Raw genomic sequence first — 22,889 nt, forward strand, 5'->3', positions numbered from 1 at the left:
ACTTTTATAAAAAAAGTAAATTCCAGACAACTGTTCCCCTAATAAGACATTTGATGTGATTTCAGTGGAAAATAGATCTATGTGAATGACCAGCTCTTTCTCTAGATGGTTATAGGCACCTAGCTATTCCCGCATGTTATTTCTCCTGATGTGCCTTATCTCACGCTTTATCAACACTGAATTATAACAGTTCTGGTGCCTCATGATCTTTAAAAATGACCCCTGAAATTTCCATGCATCTCTCTAATTCTCATTGCTCTAAATAATGCTGTGTCATCTGGACATGTTGCCTCTTCACTGTTAATCCCCATCATCTGCAAAATCGGTCCTTTATGGACTTTGGGATTCCTTTCTGCTGTTTCACTAAGTTGCAAGTGACTTTCTCTTTGCTTGCCAGATTTCTTCACTGTAGTGCTATTTTGCCTCTTATTGGATGGTCACTTACTTTAATATCCTTCTGAGGTGTAAGAAGGGTAGCCTTGTATTCCTAAAAGGTTGGGAGGGAGAAAAGAGTTATCACTTATTGGAAGCACTGATTCAGTGCACCGCTTCCAGGTTTAATTTTGAATTAAGATGCTATGGAGCTTGAAGGCATGTTTAAAATTATTTACATGGTAAAGTTCTTTGTTGCCTTTGAGCATGAATGAATACAGATCAGCACAGTGATGAAAACAGGCAACTTTAATGATCCAGTGGTTCTCTGAAATAATTTTCTTTAAAAGTAGAATAAAACTTATCATAACAAATTATTGCAGACACAGTGGCTCAAAATTCTGAAATGGCAGCAACTTATCCAACCTTCCAGTTACCTTGATGTGTCAGAAAGTCAGAGGTTTTGTTATAATTTTAAGCAGCAACCTTCTGTCTCCCAGCTTTTCATTTCAGGCTGAAAATGTTTTTGACCTTGTAGCTACTTGTTAACATGTTACTCTTTTAGGCTAAAAGGCCTAAAAGCCAACAGTTTACAGCTCGCTGTAGAAGTTACTTGATTTGTAGAATCTCTTATTAAGATTGATAAAAGTAAGATATTTTATTTTTTCATTGTCATATATGTTGTAATAAGAAATACATACATGTGTATGTGTATGTACATATATCTTTATATATGCTTTTGTAATACACGAGGAGCAACTGCTTACCCAAGTAGGCCGCCCACGTTAGCAGTGTGTAGTAATCTGCAGTGTCTCTCAAATGTGTGTGTGTGTCACCGCAATAACTTCTAAGGTACGGTTTTGCCTTGCAGATTATCAATCTGTCTGAGCATTCTCCCTTGGGACGTGAAAATATTTCCATTTCATTTCCATTTAATTTTAAATGGGATGTTTGGTAGAAGGTTATTCAAATCAGGCTGTTACACTCAGGACTTTGCATTGATGTGGGAACCGCTGAAATGCAAGTTAAAGGAGCTGATCTCAGGTGAGCAGAGGGGGATCCAGTGCAGTGGCTCTGACAGAAAATGCAGCTGAATTAAATTTTGGGTTATTTCTTGCTTGTCCAGAGAGCGAAGTGTTAAACAGAGAATCTAAATACTGAGCTAGAGGTACTGGGGTCACTTCTTAGAGGAGACCCCACTTTGCAGCAGCAGCTTCGTTTCATGGATCACCCCACTGCCCATTGGTGGTCTCCGTGCAATGCTGCAGCAAATGCAGCCCTGATGCCTTAAAGTAATGCTGGAAAGGATATGTGTGTTTCCAATGGCCTTTCTATGAAAGGGAAGGAGCCAGAACCACAGGTCCCAGTGACACCAGTTCTTGAACAGTCACACTGGCTTCAGCTGGATTGATCAAAAAGAGTCCTGAATATACCCAAGTGCAAATCTCGATGAAGACCACTCACACGCTGACCGTTCAGCACTTATTCTATACATTGTTATACCATTGCCAGAGGGCCTAGAAAGCCAAGCTATATCTAGCTTCCACTGTAGTGGAAAAGCAAGAGTCTGTCCCTCGTTAGGTGACTGTGCAAGCAAGTCCACGTATAATTACAGGTGATTACAGGACAGCAGGATGAGTGTATTGCATCTTTTTTGTCTCCATTTTCCTTTTTCTAGCCTGAAGTTAGAAGAACAAACACATTTGCTCATCTGTTCACGTGCAAAATACACTATACTTTTGTCCTTTTCAGTCACATAAAGCATTTAATTTACTGTCATGCAGGTCCGAAAATGCCGTAAACACCAGCCTAATAAGTAGAGAAACAGGACCAGTTTGCCGTATAACATAGGAAATGCCCCTAAGAATGCAAGATCAATCCCAAAATTAGATAACATGAAGTGCAATTCATGAAATCTTTTTTTTTTGTAAGATTCTGTCACCAGGATAAATTATTCCAAAAGTCACTGTCTTCCAGATTTAATTTTGAGAATAATGTCCAGAGGCTGAGATATAAACAGGCTTATAATTAGCAGAAGATGTTAAAAAGGGAAGGGAGAGGTTTTGCTATACCTTTGTACTTGAGTCAGACATAATTTCTGAATTACTGGCCTCTGAAGGCACTGGCCAGATGCACCAGTAATTCCACATAGGGTAACAATTCTTCTTTTAACACTTGCCATTCACAGCTGCATCTCTATGTTTATTTTTTGTCTTCCCTGACTGCCATTTTCCTGGTGAAAGCGTATTTCAAGGCAGTTTTAGCAACTCTCTGCAACTGTTGGGTGCTGATCTTTGTGCCCCAGACGTGCCTACAGCAATTCTCAAAATGGTGAGAAACGCCTGCTTCCTAAACGGAAACATTCTGACTCTCTTAGCTTCTCTGCTCAGTTCTCACCTTTTCACCCATCCCTCACCTCAGCATGGTCTGAGATTTAATTATTACATATGATTTTTGTATTTTTCATTATTCTTTTCTATGAGAAGCAAATGTGAAAACCTGTATCGGAGGAATATTGCCTGTGTCCCACAAGTGCTGAAATGACAAGTAAAGGACATTTAACACTCCTAGAATAAGTTAAACACAGCCTTATTTCAAATGTGAAATATGTTCTTTTCTTATATATTCTGCAAAAATATGTATTTATATATATGGACACACATACATAAAACTTCTCCGTAACACACATCACTGCCTAGTATATGTTGCTTCACACTCTCCTGTTCTCTCCTAAAAGAAGGGTTATCCTGACTCCACCTCTTTTACTTCAGCTGCCACTTTCACCTCACTGCCTTGACCTCTTCCTCTTCTTTCACAGATCCTTTCCCTACATCTTTTATAACAAACTGAAATTGTCTTCATAAAGATCTGCTGCCATCCCTCATGATAAAGGCTTATCTCCGCTTTCCAGGACCTCACTGCTACTGTGGCAGGTGAGGATCACAGTCTCTCTTTTCTGGTTGGTTTTTTTTTTTTTTTTGGTTGGCTGTTTGGGTTTTTTGGTGTGGGTTTTTTTTTTTTTGTGGTTTTTTTTTTTTTTTTTTTTTGTGTCGGTACCTTGCTGCTTTTCTGCAACTCATGAATAGAACTGCATCATTATTTGCAGAATCAAGACTATTTTTAAGAGAGTGTACATGGTATTTAAATGTGCAATGCAGCCAAAGTAGTGGTGATGTAGAACTCTTAGGTTTTTTCCATACACCTAAACTAATTGAAAAAATGATACCATGTGGTCTTTTGAGAGACAAATGCAATTAAATAAATACTTCTGCAGCTTTACTTGAAAGGAAAGTAGGTTATCATTAAAGTGGACAGATTTGTTGATGAACTTCAGCATTTAAAATGATGAACAGACCCTGTTGTACATTTATTAGTTACTAGTTGGCTTGTCATCTGTGGTTAATCCTGCAGCAAATATATTGCTTCGGTATTCTCCTTTGGTACTTGATTACATCATAGAATCACAGAACGGTTTGGGTTGGAAGGGCCCTTAAAGACCATCTAGTCCCAACCCCCCTGCCATGGGCTGGGACACCTCCCACTAGACCAGGTTGCTCCAAGCCCCATCCAGCCTGGCCTTGAACACTGCCAGGGAGGGGCAGCCACAGCTTCTCTGGGCAACCTGTGCCAGCGCCTCATCACCCTCACAGTGAATAACTTCTTCCTGATATCTAACCTAAATCTCCCCTCTTTCAGGTTGAAACCGTTACCCCTCGTCCTGTCCCTCCCCCCCTTTCCCGTAAGCCCCCTTTAAGCACGAGAAGGCCGCTGTAAGGTCTGCCCGGAGCCTTCTCCCCTCCAGTCTGAACAACCCCAGCCCCCCCCGCCCCTGCCCGCCCTCCCAGGGGAGCTGCTCTGGCCCCCGACCACCTCGGTGCCCTCCCCGGCCCCGCCGGTAAGGCGCGCGGGGGGGGGCGGGGCGCTGGCCTCGGGCCCGCCCTGGGTGGGCTCCCGCCGCCTGCTCCCGTGGGGGAAGGGGGGGGGGGCGGGGCGCTGGCCGCGGTGCTGACGGCGGGGCGGGGCGGGGGCGGCCCGTTCCGCCGGCAGAGGGAGCGCCCCGGCGGCGGGGGGCGGCAGCGGCGGGTGTGCCGGGTCTGCCCGAGGAGGCCCCCGCTGGTGCGCCCAGCACGGGACAGCTCTTGGGGATGCGGCCACCCCCGTGGTCGCGCGCGGGATGACTGAAGAGGGGCACCCAGAGAAGGGACCGGCGATGTGCCGAAGCACGTCAGCCGCGCACCCCGGAGCTCTGTGTCCTCCGACAACCTGATGATATCAGCAAAACTTGGACCGAAACGGCCTGTCCCTCAGCAAAGGCAAACCAGTTGTACTGAATTTGCCTTTTGTTTCTCGCTCAGGCTCTGATTAGTCACACCATGAGTCACAGCTATTCACTACAAGATAACCACCTTTCATCTACAACGCAACGATTTGGCGTGCCAAAGCATTTTCTGTAAGACATATTAGCCATACATTTTACATAGTATTTTTTAACAGTTGTTCAAATTCTGTACTTGAATAAGCAGAAACTTTCAGTACCTAGAGTCCTGATTGCACTGCAGTGAGCAGAATTTCAGACACATTTATTCCCTCTGGAAAGCACTTTTAGACCTTGGCCCCTTATTTCAGTGTCTAACTGACATGTGAGTTCTTTTTTAAAAAGCCTGAGCAAACACCTAATTTCCACTCTTCTAGAAGAAAAAAAAAATAGAAGTTGATTCTTTGTGTCATCTTTATTTAATGTCTTCATTCTTCTTATAGGAACTACATGACAGGAGAGTGAAAAAGTATATGGAGTATCATAGTTTATGTCTTGTATAAAATGGTTCCTTGGTCCTTGCTCCTTAGATTTTTGTCTTCCCTGCATTATTCTGTGTCACCTCCTAATTTTGTTAATTATCCCAGGTCTCATTCACTAGCCAAACTGCACAATAGCTGGATTGGCAGCAAAAATAATAGTGCAAAGATCATACTGAAGAGTATGAACAGACGGGACGGTTCTACAGACATGCTCTGATATAAATAATCTACACATGTAGGATATAGTTTAACTAAAAAGTAATGCTTTAAAAGCTACATTAGACCAACTGTCCCAAGTTACAGGATCTACTTGGCAAATCCTAAAACAGTTTCTCTTTTACACATGCCTAAGACGAAGATTTCCCTAGAGAAGCCCAGGGAAGGATACAAATAAATGCGTTACAAAGGTAGAGTTGCTGAAATTGAGCAAGCCTGGAGTTGGAGGGGTAGTAGGTGAGAGCTTGAATGAAGAAGTAGAAATGGGAAACTCATGTGTTTGGGCAAACTAGGAAGGGAGACAGAAAGGCAATGAGGGAAACCCTGACTTGAGCTTAGCAAGGAAAAGGCATAGAGATTGGAGCCAGTACAAAAACTCAAAAGCAGGTAAGGAGACTAGAACTAAGGAGAAGATGGCAAAGATGAATAAGGACAAGGGCATGATATGGACTGGTGAAAGAAACTGATCCTTTTTGAATGGGTAATGGGGTCTGTGGGTGCCAGAATATGCTCTCTTCTTCACCAAAAGGTCATTCCAGAGCAACATTTTCCAGGCAAAGTACAGTTCCAGGCAAAGTACAGATTCACAAAGAAAATACTAGCTTTGCTACCTTGACATTTTTACTGTTAAGGCCATGCAATGACATGGTTTTGTGTCTGGATTTGTCTCTTTTGTCACACATGTTGGACAATGCACATCAGGAAATCAAGCAGAAGGTTGCAAAAAGAGGAAAGATGTCATATGGCTAAGATGTAGATGCCACTTCTTTGAACATGCTTGCTTCTTCTAGTCTTGATGCTAACGAGTCACTCAGAATTCATGAAAAAATAGTTTGTTTCATTTGCTGCATGAGCACCGCTAGAGTCCTGCCTGACTACGTAAACTGACATATAATGGTACACATGCGAAAACCCATGTTATAGAAATTGCCGGCTAAGCCGCCAAAAGGAATGTTTTTAACCTTAATCTCTCTGCCTCCTTTCCCATCTGTAAGATCTCTTCTTGTCTAATTTACCCTCTATTTACATGGGTATTATGAAACTAAATGATTTATGAAACAGCTATTCAAGAGATGAATGCTTTAGAAAAGTTGTTACTGAGCGAATTCTTAGAAGGATTTAAATAATATGCAGCAAATAAGGATCACACATTGAATGTCAGCAGGCAAAATATATATCAATAACAAAATAACACGATAATCAGTTATACATTCTCAATAAAGCAGGGTTGGCACAGAAAGAAACACCACCAACCTATTGTAATGAAGACTAACCAAAGACTTCGTAGACTCAAAGGAACCAAATTAATGGTCCATAAGCAACCTTAATTCTGGTATTTCTTGATCCTGATATGCTTAACTTTGCACCTTAAAGAGATTCTCTTAGTATTTTTTTGTGTATGGGACATATTTTCATAATACATTTTCATTTTCATAAAACCTGTCTTTCCTTGTGTTTGCACAAAGAAATGACCCTGGAAAACACTCACAACGCTTCCTTGTTAATAAAAGTTCCAAATCCTTGCAGACAAAGCAGACTGCCACAGTTAATGAGATTTCCATATGCTATCCGAAATGCTAACTTAGTGGAACAAAGCCTTGTCTGGTTCATGGACATAGCTATCTTCTGCCCCTTTTCTGGACCATGAAGTCTGGAACTGTGAGAACTTTTCCCCCAGAGATCTACAATTCTAGTATCCCTTGAACAACAGAATACATAGCTCACCATGGATACTTCTATGGATTATCCATTTTACTCCATCTGCAGAAAATCCTTTGAGAGTCGAGGTCACAGTTTTTATAAGGGCAGTAAAAACAAAGACACCCAGAGCCATTAAAGCCCAGCTAATTGCATCTACTATGTGTCCAGAGCTCTAAAGAACAAGATTTGAGGACCAAAAGTGTCTGCTGACATTGTTGGTAAATATTATAGACAGGAGTAGGCAATGAGTGATGAAAGTAAAAACAAAACTAGAAAATTTCAGTCCATGGTGATGAATTCTGAATAGCAGCACACAGCCTAACAGTTTCTGTATTTCAGGTGCTGCAAGGCAATCTTGATTTGAAACCCTCTTATAAAGAGGCTAAACAGATTGTGTCCCTCTGTTGCACTAGTAACATGTTTCCATCTTTCTGCCCTGGGGTAAAAGAAGTAGTCGTAATACTTCTAATGGCTAATTAGCAACATCTTATGATGTTATACGATGGGATTATTTTGAATATAATCATCTACACTGCAGGGAAGTTTTGAGACCTCACTCAGTGTGCACTGTCATGGTGCTGAGCACTAGAGAAACACAAAAAGAGACAGACAGCCCTATCCTGAGGACCTTATTGTCTAAAATAAGACTTTCCGTTTTCTGTTTTTAAAATCAAGTTCCTTTGTCAGTATTTTCTCTAGCATGAGTGGCTGAGAAGGGATAGAACAGGAAAGAAGCATACAAAATATACTCAAAATGCAATAGATTTTCTAGTCTTATGGCTGAGAATCTGGTCTCAGTTTTCAAACTATGAAGGAGAATGCTGTTCCTGCTATGACATGCATCTCATCTCTCATGAAGTTTCTCTCCTTACAGGTGCTATAAGGGTTACTGGATGTCATACTAAGCATACCTGTGGTTATATACTGATGGCCTCGTGTTTCAGAGAGGATGACGCTATGGGAGAAGGCAGGAGAAAGTCTGTCTTTAGTAAAAAGGAGGTCTTGCTTTGTCAACCTTTTGAATACGTCTGTTGTTCAGGGCAATTGGTGTACATTTCAGAGAACAGATTTTGTTTTATAGGTTTACAGTGCACCTTGTGATTCCGACCCAGGTGCGTAGCTAGCTGGACAGAGTGTGCAAAACCACGTTTTGAAAGTGCCATCTAGTGGCTCCGTAGGTTTTTTTGTGTTGGAAAGTGAAGTTCACCTCCCCGAAATTCGGTGTCAAACCAAAGGCCACGCTGGCTTCAGAGTCAAGATGATCAGCGATGAGACCTCGGTAGCTATTCACAGCCTGCAATAAGCAGTGCAAAGGCTGTAACCTGGCCTGGACAGAAGACATGACTGTGACAGGGAAACCTGCGCGAATGTCCCCAGGAATAGGGATGTGAATCTAGATGCTGCACCTGGATGTGAAAATGGACATGTGTACAGAGATATACAAATAAAAGGCACATAGAAATAACTGAGTTTTAGTTCTGTGTTGTCAGGCTCTCTATTTTTTCAAGGAAGAGACCCTAAATCCCCAGTTTAAGCTGATTAGTAATAGAGATGTTTTTCTGACTTGCTGTTCTTAAATACTTTAAAATTTGACTGCAGACCTCTAAGGGTCTTCAGTGACAGAGTGAAAATGACTGATGCATTTATTTTTCTTAGAAATATAGGGACAAAATAACTGGGTCAAACTGGATGGGGCAGATTTTTAGCAAACCAGTGGCAGTTTTGTTCAGATGCAGTATGCAGCTTTGTGACTAGAAAACTGGAGAAAGGAAACCAAACTTTGTTTTCAACCAGATTTTAGTGATGCAAACCCAAAAGCTTTGCAGCTCTGTGTAACAACTTCAAACTGAATTCACTGCTTCCCAAGAGTCGCTGAATTCTATACGGGCTCTTGGTAGCTTTATTACTGTATAGTTTAGAGTTCTTAATCTGGCACTAGTTCCTCATGGAAATCATCACTTTGACTACTGACCCTTTTCTGTGACTGACAAAGGCATTGTAAGCCAATATAAATCAATGTACTATTTCATCTTTTTACAGTTTCAGAAGACCACACACGTGCCACTAATTTAAGCCTTAAATTTTCTTCTGGATTGTGCTCTTGTGGCTGGAATAAATGGACCGTTCACTCCTGGTAACATTTACACACATCCATCAGAATGAGTGAAGCTCTGCAGAAAAATACAAACTCTGTGAGAAGCAGATAGGGAAGCAGAAATTTTATACTCATTTATAACTTAAAGCAATGTGTAACTGTCTTGAAAATGGTCCCGCATTACATTTTATTCAATATTAAGTAGGGTTTTCTGCAGTTCTACTTTGTTGTGGCACTGGTAGTTGAATATACGGTGAAATATATGATTCACAGAAATATCTTGTTTAGCTCCAGTTGTGCACTTGAATCTTGCTACTTCCATGTGGTTCATACAAAAGTTTAGTTAAACATATGCTGATTATTTTTTTTTCCTGGATATACATCCTTTTTTTGAATTGGGGTCACAGTACTAACGATTGCACTATACATAAAAATAGATGTTCATGTTGTTGCTCTGTTTTTAATAATTTAGGAGACACTCGGGCACCATGGTGTTGAGGCCTAGACATACTTCTTAATCTTCTAAGACGCAAATAAATGATATAACATATGACAAAAATCCAAAAAGAAAGGAAAAGAACCCACAAAGAACCATCAGCACAGGAATCTTAAAGTCCCATGGAAATAACTCTGTTAATTTAGTTCAAGATTACACATTCCTGATCTTTACAGCTGAAATTAGTTACATCTGGAACATTAAGAGGGAACATCAATTTTTTGGTTTTGATAGATATTTTGGTATTAAACCCAGTGATGTCCCTTGAAATGAGGAATATGTGAGTGATAAGAAGCCATAAGGGTAGAGAGGAAGGCTGTTTTTTTCCTAATCCTACCGATGCATAAAATCACGCTAAAATTTCTGCCTTTCCCACGCAAATATTTTGGATATTTATTCTCTAATCAAAAGCATTATCAAATGGAAGAAACTCTTCCCAGAAAACATTTTCAAAAAGCAAAGTTTTTTTCCAGAAAGTTTGCAAAAAAAGGTCTTCACCTCACCACAGAACGTTTGCAAAAGCAAACTGCAGATGCTTCCTCAAGTTCTAGTCATATGACCCTTAATTTAAAACGTCTTTCTTTTTAAAACATCGCCCATAAACTTGCCTGGAGGGAGCTCAACACAGCCATGTAGGAAACAGAAACTTGAGACATGTGGTTGAAATATGGTGGGGAGAAAAATAGAACGCATCACATTAATGACATTGCAAGTAATTTCAGACGCAATTTTCTAATTATTTTCTCTTTGAATGACATCCTGGAGAGCCAGGGGGCAAGGGCATCAAGATACACCGCCAACAAGCGAATTGGCCTTGTAGTTTGACATTTATTGTTTGTACTTAGCTTTAAGTTTGTAAACCAAACCCTTCTGAGGTAAAGCACTCAAGTGAACAACTGTCAAACTGTTTATCTGGTGTTCTGATCTTCAGGATGACCAAGGAAATGGTGCTTTTCTTGTATATATCTACTGCCTATAGGTGATCAATTAGTGAACTGATATTAGTTGGTGTATTTCACAGAGAGGAAAAAAAAAAGTGTAACCAGTACAAAATCTTATACTGAGATATTGCAGTCTGAGTCCCTTTTAATTGTTTCATTGTCAGCCACAGCAGAGGGAGGACTGAAGGGGTGATAAAGCAAGACATCAGAGCTGAATCTCTCATTGCTGAAGAACTTGTGTTTAGGGATCTGCTTCTGCCAGTCTGAAAAACAAGCTTTGCTGTCAGGAGCCTACTGTTTACTGCCAATGTACCCCACACTGAGAAATAAGAGAAGGAAATCAGTGTACTACAAAATAGTTTAATCTCTTGGTTTTGGCCCGTTCATCATGGCTAGTCTGGTAGAGGAAGAGAAGTTCTAGATCAAGATGATATTTAAAGCTTGCTAGCCAAAATGAGGTCCAGGCATTGCTCCTTCCTTTTCTACAGCCAAAGTGCGTTTGCACCTTCTGTCTAGGCAGAGACACACAGAGCCCTTACTGGAGCTAGCAGGACTTCTCACTTAGCCATGATGCAGGGAAAGGACATGTTACTTCAGGAGGGACACAACTCCTTGGTGGACTAACCCATAATGGAGTGACTGGCAGGATTCGCCAGGAGATGAAATGTACCCTCAGGCATAGCCTGCCCACCCTGCTTCCACAGGATGGCAGAGGGACCTCTGGGCAAAATTCATGCCCTTTCCAAACTTATTTGTTCCCCAAGGGCAGGTGCCTGAGGAGCAGACTCCCAATTTCCTTCACACTGAGGCTCTTACGTCTTCTAGCTACAGCAAGGGGAAACAAGGAAAATATACTCACTTCAAGTCCCCTCTGCAGCCACATTAGCCAGCCACAGCGCTGCCTGCGGAGCCTTAGCTGATGGATTTTCCCTCATGATGCCACAGAATGAGCGGCAACCTCTAACATCACGCAACACCCTGCCATGCACCATGCGTTGGATTGTCATTAATGATCCTGGGCAAAAGTCCAAGCTTCTGTCTCTCTTATTTTCTTAGGAGGAGGATGTTTTCAGGGCTTCTATGTCAAAAATTGTTCACAGCCTTTTAAAATACCACACTACTGTACACATCTTTCTTAAATCACTTCCCTACTTCCAGGTATTAGTCCAAGTTAGATATGCAGCTGGCTCCTTGTTTTCAAAGTTCTGCTCTGGGTCATGGCCAAGTCCCTCACAAATAAATTGTTGGAGGTTTTCTACAGGCAGTAAAGAGAGGCTACCGTAACCACCTCTGTTACTCATCAGCTAATTTACTGGAAACCTGGAGACTTCTGCAACTGGCCAAATATTCTTTCTGGAGAGACACAACGTTCCCTAACATAAAATAATTAAAAAGGCATTACAGTTTGCCAAATGATGTATTCAGCTCAATAGCAGTGTAAAGAACAATCTTTTTATCTTTTGCCATTGTAGAAGACTACAAATTCTGGCAAAAAGTTATTAAAGGCAGTAGGTGTATGTGCGAATGGCACCAATTATTTAGTCATCCTGAAGATTGAACTCTGGATGAAATTTTGGCTAGTGAAATGAAGACCATCTTCCCTCATCCTCTTGTTTTGTTCACAGGAGAATATAAAATAAAAATATAAAAATTCAATGAAAACTCAGAGGGAGAAGGTATATTTAATAAATTGGATATAACGAGTTCTAAGGGATTTTCTCTAAAACCTTCCTCATATATTTGACAGAATAGAAAGGCACAGACCGATTGCAACAAGTATTCGGTGTGTTAAGGACTAAATGTACTCAGGCTAAGAATAAGAAAAGTACGTGTTTTACAGCAGATATTGGGATGGTACCTGGAAGTGATATTTCAAATCTAGTCCAGACTTGCTGCAGAGTGTTTATGGATTGCAGACTTTATAAGGAAGAGCATTCACTGAAAAAGCAAACAGGAAACCGCATTTTGAAAAGGATAGCTGAACATATGGAAGTTTTCACATGCATGATCTGAAGTGAGGAGTGTGTGTGTTTCTAACAGGCGGTTCTGTAGCTGATTCTGTACCACAACAGGCCTGTACCATAACATACTCCAAAGCACAGTTCTAGTCTAAACTGTAGTAAAGGGCCCGTGACTCAAGTCAGAGCTGGGTTACAAGAGCTGGGGAGCCACGCTAATGATCTACAGATACGTGTGCTTTGACCGACGATGTTTGTTATTTGGATGTGTTTCTTTTATCTAGTAAGAGACTACAGAGAAAAAGCAAGAAGGAATATTAAAAAATGGCCTGAAGAATGCAATCTACCAGCAAAGGCTTGAGATTTCGTAAAGGAAAATGCTCAAAATAATAATTTTGAAAACTTTTGCTCCCTCACCAGTTATGAGCAAAGTTGGCTTTACTCATAGAGACTGTCAGCATTCAAAAGTCAAGTGAGTGTTTTTGGAGTAAAAAGGATTTTCAACAGGGTCTGTCTTAAGGGGGAGAGGAATTTGGAAAAATCAAGCCAGGAGTATCTGTAGAAGACATAGAAGTTTCCCTTGCAGAGATATGCTATTATGTGATGTCTGCAGCTGCAGATACACTCATGCTGGGATGTCTGAGTCGTGGGTTATCTGCCTAAGTTATTTTGCAGGGGTGATAAAAGTGCTAGACCCGGAGCAGCAGGATCCTGTGCAGACTGTTCAGCCTCCTGATTACTCCAACGGCTTGTTCAGTCGGGACGTTCTCAGTGTGAAGGCATGTAGGAAACAGCAGTGCGAGTTTAGCACGAGGCGACTGGAGATGTTTCCATAGGGCTGTGCATTTATGCTTACTGAAGCCAGTGTCCCTGGATTAGTGGATGTATCAGCTGCTGCTGCTGTGAGGGAATGCACAGGGCTGTCTGCTAGGTTTAATAGAGGTTTTTAAACAAAACCAAGACAACCGTCTAGCCTGCTATCGTTGCCAGTGCTGTGCGTGTGTAAGCCTGAGCCTCTGTGCCATTCGAGCAGTTACTGAGATGCTGTTACCAAAAGTTGTCCCTCCACACTTCCCTACTTCCCTATTCCACAAGTGGTGCAAACGGACCAGTCAAATGACCAACCAAGCTCTGCAAGCCGGGAGGTAACACCAGTAAATTCTCTGCTCCACCTTCCCATTGCAGAAGTACGTCCTGAGGACTGGGCTTTAGGCTGGGGGTGTCTGTAAGTACATATTATATATATTTATGGGGGTTTTTTACAATCTCGGCTGCTCATTTGAACCCAACAGTCAGTCAGGGGCTCCAACAAAAGCCCCACCGCCAGCACGAAGCGCCTGGCCCACGCCGAGGCCCCGCCGCCCGCCGAGGCTCCCCCCGCGCCCGGCCCCTCTCCCGCCCGGACCCGGCCGCGGCAGGGCGCCCCCCGGCGGCGCGGCGGGGCGCAGCAGCAGGTGCCCCGCTCCTGGCAGCGGCAGCCGCCGTGGCGGTGGGCCCCCGGCAGAGGGCGCTGCGGCGGCGGCCGGCACCTACGGGTGCATTCGCGGACATGTGCGTGCCACTTTCCTGCTAAACTCGTGGGTTTTGATCTATTTAACGGGACAACCGGGGAGAAATTCCGCCTCCTTCGCGCAGGGCTGAGCGGGAGGGTGAGGCCGGTTGCGGCCTGTTGCGGGGCCTTTCCGGTAGAAGCAGAGCGAAAGGGAAAGGCCTGGCGGTTCCTCTCACCTGGCAGCTGTCTCCAGAGAAATAAAATGAATAAGTCACTTCTACATGCTTTTTTTAAAGGATAGTGGCAAGGCAGTTTGCTACCAAGTGCCTCATTACTCAGCAATTATTGCGATTGCCGCCCTCCCCTCGCCTGTGGACGCCATTGTTTGTGATGGCTGACGTCCTGTGTGGAAGCGTTCGGTGGGACACAGATGGTGAAAAAGTTTTGTGCTGGCCCGCACGGCCCTGGCTTTCGCACAGCACCCCCTCTACTCCCCCCTCGGTTTTCCAGATCGCTGCTAATAGCGTATAAGAATAAAGGACGGTCTTTGTGCTGTTTGGGGTTGCTGTAAGCTGTCACAAGCGTGTTTTATAGAGGCTGACTTTAATTTTGCCACCCAGGAGAGTAATAGTCCCAAGGAAATGAAGCGTTTTTCTGCTATTGTTATATATCCGAAGGAAAAATTCTGGCACATAATTGGCTAAAAAATAGTAGTGTGATGAGTCAATAAATTTCTATTGTGTAGCTTTCTCTGGGTGAACAATACTATGTTCTGGGGTAGTGTTAAACAATTAGTTCACATATCATGCAAATAAGCACATCCTAGATGGATACATCTGGGGGTAGTAGAAATTATTCATCTCTGGCCAATCAGACAGCAGTTTTTATTTATTTCAGTGTTTAACAAAATACCTCTCTGGGCTCTGGGAGACCTTGCGAGCAATTGAAAATACAATAACCTTAGAAGGAAATCCAGCAGTTTTTCCTCACTCTCAATCCAGAATAATAATATATGACAAAATATCCTGTTCCCACAACTATTAGCCTTTCCGTCCCCAAGTGTGTAAATAGATAGCTATGCGGGATCGACGGACCTCTTCACAGAGCGTGTCCCGCCGCAGGGATCCCTGCCCTCTTTCTTTAGTGCAAGAGTTTTCTGCTTTAAAAAGAGTTTTCTACCAATACCAGGTGGAGAGAGAAGTGCATCCACGGGTCCATCAGACATGAGTAATAAGGCCAGAACCTTAGCTTGTGTAAATGCAGCTGGCTGTAGTAAGGAAAGCAGGATGAAATAGACTGAAAAATAGCCATCTTGTTCCTTCCTAATTTCAAGCATCAGCTCCCTCCATAGTGCTATTTAAAGGCAAAATATTGTATTTTCAACTATATGTGGTGAAAACATTTACAGGCAGTGTACCTTCATCTTTGAATGGTACTCACCATTTCGCTTGAGTTATTTGGAGTAGTTCTGTGTACATTCCTGCAGTTATTTTTATTGTTTTGTGTTACAATAGCATCCAGAAATCTGAACCATTTTGCTAGATGCTGTTCAAACATGCACTAAAGGACAATCCCTTCCCAGAAGGTTTGCAGGCTAGTTCCTTACCCCGAGAATAAATTTAATTCCTGGATTTCATTTCTTTGTACATTTGAGTTCTTGTATATCAAGAAAACTTTTTTTTTTCTCTGTTCTCATTTACTCCAAATTACTGCCTAATTAGAAGTTAATGTTTTTTGAAGGGGGACTACCAAGAGAGTTTTCAAGCAACTTGAAGCATGCACGATTCTGTGAACTAAGTCTCTACAGATGGTGCATGCCTACAAACCCAACTAGATCTCTCTAAGGCATTAAGGAAAAATTTAATATTTTTCATTGTGTGCAGGGAGATTAGTGGTCCCCAGCTGTGCCTAAGTCCATCTATTCTTCACAGCTGGTCATTCTTATTAATCCCCAGGAAATGGCCTATGTTCTAATTTGTTGATTTTTAAATACAAACTGAGCAAAATTCATTTAAACACGATAGTGTAAAAATTGAAATCATACTTTGTGATGGAGCATGTTTGTGAAGAAGTAGCTTCTGTGGGGGTAAAAAAAGTAATACCCTAGGTTCACCTCTAGTGTTTATTTTGAAGTATCATGGTAAATGTAATAGCAGAATATAAGCATTCCAGACACCCTTCTTAATGAACCCAAATGCATTTCTAGTCTGGCTGTTGTTTTTTGTCTTTACGTGGGAAGAGAGATGTCAGCATGGAAAAGCACCAAGCCGTTATGACAATTGGGATTAACGGGCCAGAAGCTAGCAATGCCGTAAACCAGGAAACTGCTGCTTTGGTTTTTGTGATGTTCAATATGTCTGAAGTGGATTGCTCTAGCTGTGTTTCCTGAAAAAGGTGAAGTTTCTTAGGACTGTCAACTCTGACAGTAAGTGGTCAGCTGATTACTACAGTGAGAGCTCATTATGGGTCTTGTGTGCTTTCTAGCTAGGGAAGTCTGAGTAAAAAACACTTCCAGTCTCTGTTCCTCAGGTGCATATTCTCCAATTGTAGGGACTGTGCCTGGCCATCTCCATTGACATGCAGGTCCTCTTAAAGCAGGTTCTAAACTTCTAGTTCCCTCTCAGCTGGTGCTTGGCTTTTTCCAGGCTTCTAATTACTTGAGCATGCTAATTTATCATCCTGCTGGTCAAGAACAAATCACAGTTAAAGTAGAAAGTGTGCGCTTTGCAAAAAGAGCTTGCTAAAAGCACAGGCTTTTCTTCTTTCTTCCTGAGACAGTTACAGACACAAAAGAGCATCAGCAGGGGAGTATGATCTCCCAGCCCTCACCTTACTGGTCCAGAGGGCTTTGGTCACTATGCTTGAGCAAAATATGCAGAGTTGTTCTTGTTCCTGCTTCTCCGACTGCAGCATTTCTTTCAAGCCCCAGGCCAGCTCTCTTCCTTAGGTTGCATCTGCGCTTAAAGGAGTTAATTTGTGAGTGCTCTTCTTTTTCTGGCTCTTTGCTGGGTGGTTTTTACTGTACCCGCTCTTCCTTGGGGACAGCTAGGCAGAGAATTGGGTTCTAGCCATGTTGAATCCTTTTCCTCCACTGTAGCAGAGCTGTTCTTCTGGCACTGGCCAACGATGGCTCTGTTTGACAGCATTAGCTGTCAAGGAGATGCTTTAACACACAGTGATTCTTGTAATTGAAAGTGGTATTTCTCCAGGAACAAAAAATGAAAGAATTAAACAGTGTGAGACTATTATCTTGGTTTTGGTTTTGTTTTTTTTTTTTTTTCCAAAGCAAGGTTGAAATTTTGACTTTTCCATATAAAACCCCCCTCTTTCTTGATCTCCCCATCACTGAATATGCTAAAATGGTTGGGCACTAGAAAATAAAAAGGCCTGAATGAGTTTATTTTACACCTCTACTGTCTCCTCCTTCCTAAAACACGGCTACGTAAATGAGTAATGAAATGTGATTTGCATCTATATAAGGCAAAAAAGTTCTCAATCCTCTACCTTTTTCAACTGGATGAAAACAAGTATGTGAAAAGCTTAGGTTATGAAATATTCAGCATTTTTCTTAGAAGTCCGCTCACTTATTGAAATAACATAAAGGCTAGGTGAAACATTTAAAAATGCCATACTGATTTTCTTTGGTGTTTGCTGTAAAATGCATCTTTGATTTGTTTTGAACTATTAAGTCTCATCTTTGTTCTCTTTAAAGATGTAGAGCAGCACGTTAATTAGAAAATTCAATATCTGAGCCTCATCCATTGTAAAACAGTGTGGCTTCCTTCATTTTCTCCCACAAAGAGTCTAACCTGCTAATTATTTTAATTATAGTGATTGGGGTACTGTATGACTTCTGAGAATGTTTATTGTCCTTGCATGGAGGCATAGCTTACACGAAATGGCAGAAAACTCCAGTGACTTATTTCGTTCCATGCTAGCACATCTGTGAAGGTGAAACACAGGACGCACCTCAGTTAGCAAATTACCTTGGACTGGGGGCGAATTTCTGAAGCCTAGCTCCTGAATATCCTTTCTTACTGTGTTTTCTTTCATGTCTGAAGTATACAAGGTAGGTTACTTCCACATGACACTGAACTGGAAGATGCAACTCCAGTGGCTATGCTCCAACCACTGACCAGTGTTCTGTCCATGGGACCACAGCAGAACTAAAGGAAAGTCAACCCCCCTTCACATGTGTGTAGCACAGACATCGGATCCTTATTTTGAGCTGCTGTACTTGCTATTGTGTGTAGCAATAGCCAGAGGCACAACCCAAAATAGGGAAAGAGCATGCATGTTGTTTATTTAACGTGTCCATCTTATTCATACTATATTAATTTATCTTGAAAGTTAAGCAGCAGAATAGTGGACAGGTGACATTTAAAACCCAGCTCTGGGAACTGCAACCCTGCACCCCACTTCAGAGCATATATCAAAGAGCTTTTGTGAATTGTCAAAGATCGCAGAACAGGGAGAGACATAATTGCTAATTAGAAGTAAGTGCCGTTGTCTAAGCAGGGAATACTTGTATCGATTGTTTATCATTAAAGTATCAAGAATGCTTGCTGCAGTTCCCGTAGTGTTAGTTCAAAGGCAGTTATTTACATTTGCAGGGTAAAATCTTAGCAATGACACTTGCATTTGGTTCAGTAGGATCAGCACTTACAACTAATTGGCCTTACTATGATATTAACTTCTTTTTTTGCATGTATGTTCTTTGCCTTTGGTTTGCCTTAGAAACTATCCAGCCTCAGAACTGAATTTATCACTGCTGTAAATGCAAAGAGAGTAAATTGAAGGCATATTCTGCCCCCAAATAAAGTTAGTTAGCATTTGAATTTCTTTTCTGTGATTTAAAATACTATAAAAGATATGTATATGGACATATGTGTAATGTATATAGGTACATATGCGTAAGCTCTGCACCCTAGAATATCAAATGTTGATTATTAGCCTTTGAAATATAATTAATAAAAATGGAGTAATTAATTTTTATATGGTGGATTTTCAACACGCTTTAAAAATACAAGCTGAGTGAGTGGGACTCACTTGGTGTTTCTGAACTGGAAGAGTCCAAATCCAATCTTCCTGTCATTTTTGAAAGAAAATAGCTATTTCGGGGAAAAAGCAGTTCGAACACCCAGCTTAACACTACAGTGCTAAATCTGGAAATGGCCAGGCTTTTGGAAGATATTCTTCTCCGGTGAAATTCTTTTTGCTAAATTTAGTGAATCAAATGAAAAATCAAATGAAAACTTAATCTGTCTATACTTTGATTTATACCGAAAAAGAATGTAGTCAACTGTATAATGGCTTATTAACCAGTAACTGCAGATACGAGCACCCTGCTGGTTGCAACCTGCTGGGATCTTAGCTTTTCTGTGATTTTTATTTGAACTGGAGTCGAGTGTGTGGCAGTATAGCGACTAGCAAGGAACACACTTGTGATGTAAGTCATCCTACTTCTCAAAGACATGTAAAAATGATGAGCGTATCAGCCTTTTGATTTATCATCCCACGAATGTCAGAGAAAGCCTGGAGCTTCAGGAAGAACAGCTCCCCTCCCTTCCCAGCCTGGGAACTGTTTTGTTCCTTCACTCCGAGAAAAATACCCTGGGCCAAATTTCTGTAGACAATATCTTCATTTACCTCCATAGATTTACAGCCTCTATGAGTTTTGCTCTCTTTTTCTACTCTGTGTCTCATGGCTTCTTGTGGTGTGATTCACAATATCTTCTTTTTTTTTTCCTGCCAAGCTAGTTAACCCGCAAATCTTGAGAAACACAGATATTCCTGTTATTCAGAATGACGTCATGTTCTCTGCAAAAAACTCTGTGTTCCTGATGTTACCAGCTGCTTCCGAAGAGATAAGTCACAAGATTGATTGTTTACGTTTTGTTTTGTGGGAAACTCTCTTGGAGATTTTGGGGTGCCTAAGCTGATGGCATCCTTACACGGGTCTGACATCAACAAAGCCAAATTGCTCTGCTTGTGCTTTTAAACCAGCCAGCCAGCATGACCTTCTGGCTTAGGCAGAGGCTGTGGCTTGTACACCTTTGGGACAGTCTCTGGCATCTTTGGAGCAAGGTAGAGAAAGCCTTTAACTGTTTGTGGTGCCTGAGTGAGCATGGCCTGGGATACCTTACAGAGGTGTAACACAAAACCCTTCTGAAATACCTTAACTTGAGTATTCTGAAACAAAAATGCTGAGAACAGCAAGTAGTTTTTGAAAATTTCACCCTGAGTTTAACTATTCACTTTTTTTCTCAGTTTCCAGGCCATTGGTTATTCTATTTTGTAATACTTATGACATGATAACAATGCTAATATGTACGTAATTACAAAGTCACGGCACTTCTTATCCAGGCGGAAAAGAGGTAAAAGGAAGGAATTGGAAGTGGTATTGCAAGTCCTATAGATTTATGAAAATTATTGTAACAAACTTCAAAAAAAGAAAAGATGGAAAAAAGAAGGGGACTTGTGTATGATTTACAGCTTCATTTTCTTGGGGCATAGGTATGACATATATATATAGCACACAAATGAACTAAAGTGGGAAAATTATAACATTGAGCTTTGCAGCCTTTCATGGTGATTCTACTGTTAAACTGTACAAGGGAAATTCCTGTTTTCCTTTTATGTTTTGGAGATTTTTTTTGGTGTTGTCGTACAGTCTGGTATTAAAGCAAATGCTGTGTTCTGATTTCCATCAGTGTGGTTTAATCAGCAGCCGACTTTTCTTGCAGCACCTAAAAACAGCAGTACCTCAGTCAACCAAAAAAGTATTTGGTTTTCTGTGTCTGGCCTGGTTGCATGGACAGAGGAGGTACACCCCCAGTGATGAAGAAATATGGCTGTGGATTAGGAGGGGATATATTTCTGGCATACACTGTCAAAACTCTCTGGAAATGTATTAAACTTTTTATTCCGTATATCCGTCCTTAAAATGCAGGGTACATGGCAGTTACATGCCTGCAGTCTCCCTTTGTATTTTGTGGTATATACACAACCCTGAGAAGTGCATACCATCCTCCCTTATCCAAAACGCTCAAATTACATCATTTGCCTAACTGCCCTTTGGATACCCCTTCATCTTGGCACCAGTCATTGCAAGGCTTGCTTTGGCTCTGTGCTTGTTCTCTTTTCAATGACATGTCTTTGTGGAATGTAGTATCTCTTCAGGGCATAATCAGTCAGGGTGCAAGAAAAGAAAGCGGGACAGATTACCAGAAAACTCACTGCAATGCTGATATCTTGCTGATAGGCAAGTATCTCCACCGTCAGCATAGGGAGCGTCTTGTTTTGTTTAATTGTTGTATTTGCTTTTTGGGAGGCAATGTCGTAATCACAGTGAGCCCAAGCTATACTTCTCTAGTCTTGTCACAACACCGATGGTTGCAGCACCAAGACATTTGGCATCTTCTTTACCTTCAAGGGAGCTGTGATTTTTACATGGACGCTCATTTCTTCCCCCTGCTTCTTAGGTGGGGTAACAGGAATTTCTGTCAGTGAAACTGTGTGTTAGACTGTAATTCAGGCATTCCATGTGGTGGACATGGCCCCACTGGACCTTAGAGAGCCTTTCCAGCAGGTTGTTCAGGGCGCAGACTGGGAGTTAAAAGTTTTGCCAGTAGTTCCCTGGCTCCACAGACATCCTGGAGCAGCCGAGCTTCTTAGTTCTTCCAACTCTGTCATTGCTGTTGGTCTGCAGATGGAAGAAAATTCCTTCTTTCATGCCATGCTCGAATGGGAATTTGTTCTTTGAAGTCTCTTTCTGGAGTCAAGTGCATATACACATCCACGAACTAAAAATTTGGGCCTGCCTCTGTGTCTTTGGACGTTACCCACTGTTTTTGGATAGGTGTGAAAAAAACAACTCTATGCTGTTAAACTATGAATTCTATGGTGTTAAACATAGATCTGAACTCAAGAACAGAGATGACGAGTGCACTACAGAGAACTGCCTTTGCCTCTCATTCACAAAATATGTCATCTTGGATGACCTCTAATTTGTGGTCCAAAACACTTTAGACCTCCTTTGGTACGTTACATTGTTCTTCCCAGTTCAGACGACTGGGTTTAATTTTCAACACATAATTATTCTACACTTCTTTGTGCATTCCCTTTTCATCTTCCCCAAACTAAATGCATTTTGACAGTTACCACCAAGAAATAAAAAATGTATTCTGTGGTTCATTGGATGCAGTATTGGAAAGTGAATCATTCCTTTCCTGCATAAGTGCTACCATATACTGTTTTGACTGTTGATTTGGAATAAATAACTGTGTGTTTTGCCTGATCCTGTACGTCCCTAGGAATCTTAAAGGTTCAAAGGCCCTGGCTAGAACATATATTTGAACATTATTAGGTCTGGTCCACAGCGAGTGGCTTTATAGCCCTAGAGCCTACTTCAGACACAGTCATTTTTAAAACCTGCTTAACCGCAATAGTTGAACCCTATCACGTGGCTTTCACAGACACAGATTTAGGAGTAGTTCTTGGAAACTGTTTTAGCCAGAATATGTATTATTTCTTTCAACCATTTATGAAACTTTTTTCTTCTTTTTTTTCCCCCTTTTTTAGATTTCTACACCTGATACTCTCTTCACCTCATTCATACAGTAAGCTTGAATAAAGGCTTAATTTTGTATCAGCATCTCTTTATCATTCATGGGTGAAAAAAAAAATATCTTGGTTATCTTTTATTCTGTTTTCAATTTAGGATGCAGATAGGCATTTAAGTTTATACAGCTGTTGCTGACTCTCGGTGTTCATGAAGTGCTCCTTTTTAATGTCTTCCAAAAAGTGATTTCAGGAGAGA

Source organism: Leptosomus discolor, chromosome 8 (assembly GCF_034619465.1).
Source record: "Leptosomus discolor isolate bLepDis1 chromosome 8, bLepDis1.hap2, whole genome shotgun sequence".
Classification (NCBI taxonomy): domain Eukaryota; kingdom Metazoa; phylum Chordata; class Aves; order Leptosomiformes; family Leptosomidae; genus Leptosomus; species Leptosomus discolor.